This window comes from Antechinus flavipes, chromosome 4, assembly GCF_016432865.1.
Source record: "Antechinus flavipes isolate AdamAnt ecotype Samford, QLD, Australia chromosome 4, AdamAnt_v2, whole genome shotgun sequence".
NCBI classification, from domain to species: domain Eukaryota; kingdom Metazoa; phylum Chordata; class Mammalia; order Dasyuromorphia; family Dasyuridae; genus Antechinus; species Antechinus flavipes.
Window position 1 is genome coordinate 11,271,095 of NC_067401.1, and position 11,675 is coordinate 11,282,769.

Below are 11,675 nucleotides of genomic sequence, written 5' to 3' on the forward strand. Positions count from 1 at the left end.
TTTGGGGATCCCCAGGGGTTTCTTGGTGGCACTTTTAGAACCCCTGATGTAGATTATTCAATCAAGTAGTTTGGTGATAAAGGGGAAGCAAGAGATAAGAGAGCAGTTTAAGGGAATGATAAGTGAAGAATCTTTCTTTTTCTTTTGTAACTGTAGGGGACACCTTAGCATGGGGGTAGCAGCACGATAGCAGAAAACTGCAATGGATTGTTGGTCCCAGAAGAGGGGGTTCAAATGCAGGCTCTGCCACTTCCTTCCTGTGAATCCATTTTGTCTCCTTTAAGTTGAGGAAGTAGGACAAAATGGCTTCCAATGTTCCTTCCAGTTTTAGACCTATTGGTTTATGTTTTGAGGCAACAGGAGAGTTGGGGAAGATTCAGGAGAGGGAAGATGGCTGAGAGCCCAAGATCAGTGGAGGAGAGTGGGTAGATTCAAGTGGTCCCGGAGGTATTAGATTTGAGAGGTGGAGAAGCTCTCTCTTCCCCACGTTGGAGGGAAAAGATGGGAGGATGAGGGGGGATAGAGAGATTCAGAGGAAGAGAGCTGGAGAGGTAAGAGCTCATGTTATATGGACTCCAACAGTAATACAGGTGTGGCTCTGTCCTGGAAGTATATGGAGGCTCAAAGTTCGGGTACAAGCCCCTCATTTTATAGATTTATAGGAAACCAAGTCAGGCACAGGGACATTCAGTGACCAAATTAAAAAATCAGCTGGTTGGCTTCCAAATCCCTTCCCAATCTGACTTCTTCCTGCCTTTCCAGTCTTCTCATGCCTTGCTTCCCACTGTGTGCTTTGCTGCTGACCTTCGGCCCTTCCTCCCATAAGACACAGCATCTCCCCTTTCTCCTAGAGCTTCCCTTTGGCCCGCCTTTCTCCCCTGCCAGACCCCCACCCCCTGGCTTCCTTCGAGGGTCAGCTAAAATCAAGCGGTCTGCAAGAAATGTGCTCTGGTTCCCCTTCCATCCAGTGCCTTCCTTCAGAGATTGCCCTCCCCGGTCTGTCCTGTCGGTATCCTGTTTGGACAAAGCTCCTGCATGTTGTGTTCCCCATTAGAAGCTGAGAGCATAAACTGTTTTGTTAGTTTTTTTTTTTTTTTTTTTTTTGCTCATTGCTGCATATAGTATTTAATAACTTAATAATGAGTTGACTAACTTTTCCAAGGTTACATAGACAGTAGTGGCAACGTCAGAATTTGAACCCAGGTCCTCATTGCCCAAACTTGAGATCTTTCTTTCCCTGTACTTTCACCTGCCTCTCAAAAGAAGGGGATCCTTACAGATCACAAAGGAAGATTTGGAATAGCCTCGTAGGGAGTCTACGGAGAGCCAACAAGAGGTGGAATTTGTTCCCTGCCCTTTTAAAAACAGGTTGGAGGCTCTGGAAGGTTTATCTGGGACCTCCTCGTCCACTCCCTTCTTTTAGTCATGGGGAAATGGAGGTGAGATATTGGAATTTTCTACTTCTCATATTAAAAAGCCCGGCCCAATGATGGAATAAAGCTCGGATGGGTGGATAAATTGAGAAGGGAAACTCTCCTGTGGAAAACCAAATCCTAGCCTTTGGGGATTTTTCCACTAAGCCCACATCCTCCAGGGAAGAAATTCAAGAAGATTATTTAAAGGAATTATTTGGATGCTTAGAATAGAAGAGAATTTGATACCTGCTGCACAAACAGGTGACTATATCCAGCTTATTCCCTTCTATTATCTGATTCCCGCCAAGGACATTCAAGGCTCTTTATAATCTGGCCCCAACATACTTTTCCTAGGGTGTGTCACTATGTGTTCAATCCAAACTGAATTATTAGTGCAGACACATAGATGACATGGGTTGGAATCCTGCCTCCATTACTTATTATTCTTTGTGCCTTTGAGCAAATCTTTTTACTTTTCAAGACCTCAGTTTTTCCCTCTGGAAAATAAATGGGCTTGATTGGGATTTTCAGCAAGGTCCCCTCTTACCTTTTTAAATTTAAATTTTATTTTATTTTTCTCAAAAATCTTTAAACCTATTTTTTGAAAAATTGAGTTTTCAAATTCTCTTCCTTCCTCCTCTCTCCCCTCCTTGAGAAGGGCAAACAATTTGATGTAAATTATATGTGGATAGTATGGTTATGGGAAATATTTTCATATTAACGATTTTGCAAAAGAAAAAGGTGGACAGTGGATAGAGCCCCAGCCCTGAAGTCAGGAAGACCTGAGTTTGAATCTGACCTCAGACACTTCCTAGTTGTGTGACTCTGGGCAAGCCACTTAACCCCAATTGCCTCAGCAAAAAAAAAAAAAAAAAAAAAAAAGGAAAGAAAGGCTAGAAAAAGAAAAGAAAAGAAAAGAAAATGCAGATCAAAAACAATAACCAAGGAAGCAATAAAGGATGTTTCAACTTATGTTTAGATTCTATCAGCTCTTTTTTCTTAAATTTTTCTTTTCCTTCTTACCTTTAAAAGCATGTGATCAATCTTTGAGCCCTATCCCCCCTTGCATCAGCTAAGTTGGGACATTTCCCATCCCCCTCATTACACTTGTTTTGGGGAGTTCAAGAGAACAGAATCATGTCTAATGCATATCAGATATGGGGAGAAAGCTTTTGGCTTAGAAAAAGAATGAGTTTCCTCACAAAAAGAAGTTCAAAAATGAGGAGGAAGGTGTCAGAAAGAAACAGGGGGATTTTCCTACTATCTTGATAAATTTAGTAGGGGCTTTTAAACATCATAGTTTCATACAGCATCTTCTTTTGTGTCCCTTGTATACTGGAAAATTCATGTTTATTGGTAGTCATTAAGTTCATAAGAAAAAGAAACTTAATGCATTTTGGATTTAACATATATTTCTATCATGTTTAACATATATTGGACTATTTGCCATAGGGGGAGGGGTGTGGGGGAAGGGGAGGAAAATTGGACACAAGGTTTTGCAAGGGCTGACGTTGAAGAATTGTTTGTGCATCTGTTTTGAGAAATAAAAAGCTTTAATGAAAAAAATAGTAAAAAAGAAAAAGAAATTTTAAAAAAATGGTCTTTGAAATAATTTAAGCTCTCCAACAGGGGGATGGGTAACCTTAGAGAACATGAATTCCTTGTCAGGAAAGGATTTTTAATGAGCTGTAGAGAATGCCGTAGGGTGGGGAGGGAGGGAACAGGTGGCAATTCTTTTTTATGAATGGGTCGAACAAGGTCCCTCTCAAGTGATAGACCGGACCATAGCTACATTTTAACCAGATGATTCCATCTGATGGAGCGACTTTAATGGTACCAATTCCAGACGCTGTGGCAGGACAATAAGGAAGGCACTTTGGGTCCCTTAAATCACACCGTAGGTGGCTCTCCAAGAATATATCCATAGACAGGCCTTTGTGTTGAACTGACTGGCACCTGAACTGACAGAACTGAACTGATGGGCGTCTGGTCCGGCTGGCAGCCTCTCCAAGGCCGAGTAGGGTCGGGGTCAGAAATCAAGCCTCTCCACTGGTCTCAGCCCTTCTGCCTGATGTCCTCCCAAACACTGCCTCCACCAGGTTGTTTTCTTGAGACTATAACTCTTAGGATACCCTTTTGTCCCCAAAGGCGTCTAGTGCCCCCTGGTGGATTTATATTGGGTTTCTTGTGGCCCAAATGATTACTGGGGAAGAATGGATCGATTGGTTATGGATAGATCATGGACTGAGGGCTGGAAGTGACTTTGGAGGACGTAGGGCCGTAGACTCAGAGCTGGAAAGACCTTAGAGGACATCTATCCCAATCTCCTCGTTTTATAGAAAGCAAAATGGCAAATGGGTAGAGTGAGTGAGATTCATTTATGTGAGTTCAAATGTGACCTCAGACACTTACTGGCTGTGTGAGCCTGTTTGGGCAAGTCATTTCACCCTGTTTACCTCAGTTTCATCAGCTGTAAAATGGACTGGAGAATGAAATGGCAAATCCTTCCAGTATCTTTGCCAAAAACAAACAAACAAAAATGAGGTCACGACTTAAAGGACTTAACAATAGGTGGCTCTGTGAATAGAGCGCTGGGTCTGGAGTCAGGAAGACCTGATTTCAAATCCAGCCTCAAACAATGATTGGATTTGTAATGCTGGGCAAGTCAATTAACTTCTGCCTCAATTTCCTCAGTTATTATAGAGATAACAGCAACTATGCAGAATTGCTCAAGAACCAAATGAAATAACATTTGTTAACTACCGAAGACAGTTTCTGGCCCATAGTTGAGGCTACATAAATGCAATTCCCATTTACAGATGGAGAAACTGAGGCCCAAAGAGGTTGACTGACTTAGAAACCTAGGACTATGGATTTAGACCTGGAGGACCACAAATGGCCAACTTCATTATATTTCAGATAAGAAAATTGAGAGCCAGAGAGACTGAGACTTGCCCATCTCTCTATTGAATACTTGGTTGGAGGTGAGTGTGGGGGTCAGTCTTTGAGCACAATTTTAGTTGTATAAAGAGAACATGGTGGGAAGAGTGGTGAAAGAGAATGGAGATCTCCCCAAATTCAATGCAATTCAATGGAACAAACATTAATTAAGCACCTATTGTCTACTAGGTGATAAGACCACAAAGAAAACACATAGAAGACTCTCTGTTCTTCACCTATTCACTGCTGAGAGACAGAAGAGGTAGATGGATATAAAAAGTAATTTGAGAAGGGAGAGAGAACTAACAAATATGGAAAGAATTTTGAACCCTTGCCCCTTCCAAATCCCTAAGCCACTTGTATACTAGTCCTTACTTCTATCCTTCCCATGACTTCATCATTTCTTTCATCAGAGTTGTGGCTGTTCTCCAAGGAAGGCACTATGTCCTTCCTCCAACACATACCCTCTATACAGAGGTATACAGCACAATTGTCCTGATATATGCCCCAATCCAAGTTCAAGAGTGTTTTAAAACTACATATTGTACCGGTGACACAACTTGGTGGGGTATGTATATGGTAGAGGGTGGATCTTTTCCAAGCATTACTTCAGGAGAGAAGCAAAGAGAATGTTTTCCCCTTCTTCCAAAAGAAAATGAGAGGAGAAAAAAATTAAGCCCCAAGGTTGGTGGTACGGAGGAAGGAGTGCTAACTTTGGGGCCAGAAGACCTGGATTCAGTCAAGATATTAGGAGTTGCCCTATTTTTCCAGATCTAAGGGCCAGGAAGCAATTGTGCCCTGAGCTTGACATAACAACAATCCTTTGCACTTACCCTCTGGATGAGCTCATCCTCAGACAAAATCACACAATTATTGCATTGCTTTGACCAGCACCAAATATTCTCTCAGCTTGGACAAGTTCTGGTCAGGAAGTTCTCATGTGAATCAAACTTGTCTCATTGTTGCTGTTATCCCTTATTGTAAGACCTACAGCTCACTGAACACCCATTGGTGTAAATAATGAGCTCTTCTCACAGTGCCTTAGGACCCCTTCCACTAGGGGCAGGGCCCCAGCATGTGTCTTTGCTTGCAAGTTGTTTGCCTCCCATTTGAAATTAAATTTATGTTTGATTCCTGACTCTCCTGTCTCTAACCTGCTCTGTTTAGCTCCAACCACATGAAATTAGAGGCCAGTTCAGTCACTTAAGAGTTTGAATCTTGCCTCTGATATTTATTATCTGAGTAAACTTGGGCAAATTGCTTATAGTTCCTGGACCTCTGTTTCCTTAACTGTAAAATGAGGGGAGGGTTGGATCATATGCTTGAAATGGGCAAAGATTTAAAGCTTTTTAAAAATAAATATGACTTTTCTATAAGAAGAATAGGGTTCGCCTTCCTTTTCTCCATAATCTGTTTTATTCATCAAAGTCTGCAGATCTGGTCAGATTAGGAATGAAGGATGGAGGACATTTCCTATTTCTTGAATGTTTATTATTAAATGGATATTTAAGGTTACTGAGAATAACGTCCCATAGACCAGTGACCCCTTTAAGCATATGAACAACTACAGTATACTTGAGAGTAGAGACCTGATGTTTGCATCAGTTAGGAAGCAGTGGAGATCATGGATACTGGTCTAGAAATGAGACCTGGATTCTAGGTCCAGATCTAAGTAGCTATAGTGGTATGAGAATTATTTGATACAAATAGTCATGTTTTCATTTTGTGGTAGGATTCAGCATGTGAAAACCTGGGTTTGAATCCTGGCTTTAACACTACTGCCTATGTAAGTCAGTCAGTCAACTAGAATTACCAAATGCTATTGAAATCTAAGCCCAATAGCAATTCCTGGAAGAGATAAAGAGATAAGTAATAGAGAAAAAATTAGGAAAAGAAATGACATTGATGCAAGAAAATTACAAAAAGAAAATTAACAGATTGGTAAAAGAAGCCCAATCAAACACTATACCAAAATAACAGAATTGAACAACTGGGAAAAGAGGCACAAAAGCTCCCCAAAGAAATAATTCCTCAAAAACTAGAATTGGGTAAGTGGTAGCTAGTGATTTCATGAGACATCAAGAAATAATACAATAAAGTCAAAAGAATGAGAAAGTAGAAAAACATGTAAAATATCTCATCTGAAAAATAACTGACCTGGAAAATAATGAGAGACAATTAAAAAAATTAGTTCTACTTCAATGCAATAGTCTGGGAAACAACATTATATTGGAATTATACATTATAAAATTTATTATAATTATATGTCATATAATTATAAATTATAAAATTTATTTTTATATATAATTATTATAAAAGGTACAGTGAAGTAATATTAGTACTACATATACATGCATTAAATGGCAGAGCATCCAAATTTGTAAAGGCATAAATAAAACAATGCTGCCACAATTGAAAGAAAAGCAGGAAACTAGCACATTTCCCTGCTAAAGGTCTCATTTCTCAAATATATAAAAAACAGAGTCAAATTATAAGAATGAGAAGCCAATTGCTAAATGATAAAAGAATATGAACATGCATTTTTCAGAAGAAAGTATTCAAAGCTATCTATAGTCACATGAATAAATTCTCTAAATCACTATGGATTAGAGAAACACAAATGGAAACAACTCTGAAGTGCTACCTCACACATATCAGATCACTAAAATGACAAAAAGGAAAAAAGGAAAATGATAAATGCTGGAGGGCATATAGGAAAATAGGAGACACTAACCATTGTCCGTGAAGTTGTGAACCGGTTCAACCATTCTGGAGAACGATTTGGAACTGTGCCCCCAAAAGCTATAAAATTGTGCCTAATGTTTGACCTAGAAATGCTGCTATTAGATACGTATCCCAAAGAGATCAAAGGAAAAGGGAAAGGATATGCATGTACAAAAATATTTATAGCTGCTTTTTTAGTGGAAACAAAGAATTGGAAATTGCGGGAATGCCCAACAGTTAGGGAATGGCTGCACAAGCTGGGATATATGATTTCAATGGGATACAATGGAATATTGTGCTATAAGAAATTACTGGAGGATTTTAGAAGAACCTGGAAGACCTATGTGAACTGATGTAGAGTGAAGTGAGCACATCCAGGAGATCATTATACACAATAACAGCAATATTGTAATGATGATAATCTCTGAAAGACTTAGTTATTCTGATACAATAATACAAGGTGGCTCTGAAGGACTCATGATGAAAAAAGTTATCCACATGTAAATGCAAATTGAAGAATGTATTTTTTCACTTTATTTTCCTTGCTCCTCCCCTCCCCCAGCATGGTTAATATGGAAAATAGGTACAGTTGACATCATGTTATTTGTCTTCTCAATGACTGGAGAAGGGGCTAGCAGGAAAGAATTTTTTAAAATAATGATATAAAACTTATGTATAGGTTAGTTGCTCCCATTTATGTTTAAGTTTGATATCGCTGTTCTAATTACCAAGTAGTTTTTTTGCAGTTGGAAGAACAGTGAGAAGACTAATTTTTTTTTTAAAAGGCCTTGTTGTTGACTATTGTTATGAAGGAAAAACAGAACAAAACAACAGCCATGAGAAAGAGAGAATAGTGTTACAATAATGCTGAGTAAAAGAAAACAACTTTTACCAACGAACCTCATTTTATCATTCAGTTCTATACAAAATTCCTTGTTAGGAGTCCAGATGAATGAGCCCATAAGATCTGAATATCTTTGTCACACCATAAAACATTGGTGCGAAGATGCAGAACTGTTCTAGAAATTCCCAAATGGTTGTGTAGTATTCCATTTTCATTTGGGAATTTCTGTGATTGTAGAATAAGTTCACGTCATGAAAAATTTAAAAATTTATCCAAGAGTTGGAGATAGACATGTCCCAGTGACCCTCATTTGCTATAGAGTTAACTCTATGGTCACATTTTAAAATAATTTTTCACAATTTAAAATAATTGAAATAATTGAAAATAATTGAAAAATTAAAAAAAATCAAAGAAAAATAATTATGTTTTATAATTGAAAGAACACTGAATTTGGAGTCCCAGGACTTGAGTTCAAACCATCCTCTTTCACTTATTACCTTGTATCCCTGGGTCTCATTTTCCCCATCTGTAAAATGAATGGATGGAACTAAATGGTCTCTGAAGTCCCTTCCAACTCTTGATCTATAATTCCCTGATTCTAATTCCTAATCATACAAAACAAGAAATATAATCTTACATAAACCCTTAGCATTTCATGAAGTAGAAGCAAATGAATCAACCTGTTTTTGCTGTTTCTTGCTATAGCTATCTCAAGTTCTGTTCTTGTGATTTCATTACTTATATGTATACACATTATTGTTACTGTCCACATAGATAGAGTTGATCTCATTTTGCAAAACTTCATAAATGTTTACCAATCAATTAATAAGCATTATCAAGCAACTACAGTGTGCCACATACTACACTTGAGTCTGGGAATGCAAAGGAAGAAGCAAAATGGTTCCTGTTCCCCCCCCCAATAAAATAAAATAAATTAAAGTAAATTAAAAATTAAAAAAGAAATAGTTTCTACTCTCAAGGAGTTTATATTCTATGGGGAATAGGGGAGAATAACATGTATATAAGCAAGCAACAAGCATTTATCAAGCAACTACAATGTGCCATGTATTGCACTGAAGGTTGGGGATACAAAGACAAAACTGAAATAGTTCCTGCTTCTTATCCCGCCAAATAAGCATAAAATAAATAAAAATAAAAATTTAAAATTAAAGAAATAGGTCCTTCCCTCAGGTAGCTTATATTCTATGGGGAGTGGGCAGAGAATAACATTTATTTAAGCAATCAATAAGCATTGATTAAGGACCTGTTAAAGTGTTAAAGTGGGAGATACAAAGACAAAAGTGAAACAGTCCCTACCTTCTAGAAACTAATATTCTATCAAGGGAGACATACTATATCTCTATCTGTCTATCTATCTATCTAGATACATCTAAGTATAGATTTCTCTACATTTTCTTATGTTTTTTATTTTTGTCATTTTCATGGTACCATAATATCCCATCACATTAATATAGAATAATAGAGACTGCACAGTCATAGTGGACAGAATGGTAGGGATAGGGATAGGGGATAGGGATAGGAATAGGGATAGGGAATAGGGATAGGGACGATCTGAGTTCGAATTTTCCTCCAGACATCTGGCTACTAGATGAATAACCCTAAGCAAGGCACCTGATTTTTCTGTACTTCAGGTAACTGACTCTCTAAGACTTTTCTACTAAATTATAGGCAGATTATAATTTGCCTCAGTGAAGGGAATGCCCACACTGGGGGTTCTCTCATGCTGGCAAAATCATAGATCCTTCCAATGGTTATCAATTCAAGCTCGTCAGTCCACCTAAGCGTCAATTATTGAACATCATAGATTGAACATCCAGTTTTCTCTGCTCCAATGAGCATCAATAATTATTTGCAGATAGGTTGCTCCTTTCCATGCACTCCTTGTGTTATTTTCCAAATAAGTCCAACAATAATATTAGCTCGTCAAAAAGTAAGATTCCTTTCATGTTGCCATATTGATCTCCCAAATGTTTGTGCCCATCTGCCAGAAGAGGACGAGTGCCTATTTACCTACAGCCAGGAGAGATTGGTTTTTTTAAGTGACAGGCCAGGGTCACACAGCTAGGAAGTGTCTGAGGTCAGATTTAGTAGTTTTATTTTTTCCTGTTTTCATTTAAAACGTTGTTTTTAAAACTTTGAGTTCCAGATTCTCTCCCTTATCCCCCATTTCCCAACCCTGATTTAAAAAGTACATGTGAAGTTATGTAAAACATTTCCATAAAAGTCATGTTGTGAAAAAAAAATAGAGCTTCTCCCCAAAAAAAACCTTCGAGAAAAAGATAGACAGACAGAGAGACACACACAGAGACAGAGAGAGACGTGTTCACAAGCAATTCTTTCTCTGGGTACGGATAAGATTTTTCCTAAGTCCTTCAGAGTAGTCGTGGCTCATCGTGTTGCTGAGAACAGCAGTCATTCCCCGCTGACTGTCCCAGAACACCGCGTTACTTTTGCACACAGTCCTTCTCACTTTGCTTGAGTTCCCGGAGGACTTTACAAGGTTTTCGGGAGCATCCTGCTCTTCCTTCAGGATAGATTCTTTCTTTTCCAGAAAAGGACTTTCCTGCTGCCCTACTAGGGGCCCACTCCAGAGCAATGATGAAAGGCTGGCTTCTGTACTTTGTGATCTCACTCAGAACTTCTGTTCAGTCAGGAAACCCCTGACGCAGCAGGAGAGGGAGACATTGGCTGCGGGGGAATAAAGATCCAGTCATGACCAAGCTATGAATCTTCTGCGGGCCTGGCACTAATGAGCATCCTCAGGTCAACAAAGGCTTGTGATGTGCCCGGAACCATGTCAAGTGTTGGGGAGACAAAGAAAAGCAAAAAGAGAGCCCCGCCCTCGAGGAGCTCCCATCCTGAAGAGAGGAGACAATCCATAAAGGGGGCGCAAGGCCCGGAGAGTCAGAAGGGGGTTAGAGGATGAGGGGCTGCTTTGAGCTCTTCCTCAAGATGGAGGTTCAGGGAGTAACTGACCAATGGGAGCAGGGGATGGCTCCGAAGTTCCAGGATCTTGCAGGGGAAAAAGGCATAAGGATGAAGTTCAGAGAAGCCGAAGCAGAGCCAGGGAAATGCAGAGTGGCCGGTCTGGCCTCGCTGACCAGGCCGGGGGCCAGAGAGTGCGTCTTTTGGAATTCCTTTATCCCTAAAAGACGGCTCGGAAACCTTGCCTTCCTCAACCCCCCTTCTTGATGATCCTAGACTGCATGGATGCTTTCCCCTCCGCATAGAAAGTCAGGAAGGGACAGAGAAAGAGAAGGCGAGTGATAAATGTGGAAGCCCTTCTTTTTGCATGTAGGGGAGCTTGTCCACCTTCCCAGTGCTTAATTCCATCTATATTAAACTCTAGTGATCCACTGTGTAGCAGGGGGGAGAAAATGAGGAAGTTTGCTCTTCCACGTGGTGGAAACTGGCGGCCAGATTTTTGTAAAATGATTTTTCATTTGTCTAAAATTTATTTATTTATTTTGCTGAGATAATTGGGGTTAAGTGACTTGCCCAGGGTCACACAGCCAGGAAGTGCTAAGTGTCTGAGGTCAGATTTAACTATAATTTTTACATCATTTTTATCCCCTGGATTAGAACTTGGGAAGTGGGCGCTCGTGGCAGAGCAGACACCATTTTGCTAAAAGGAGAACAAAAGCGGAGGCCAGACCAGAGAGGAGGTTCGGAAGAGATAGACGCTCTGGCTCTGAGGAGCCTCTAGTGGCCAAATTATAAATTTGCTGGAA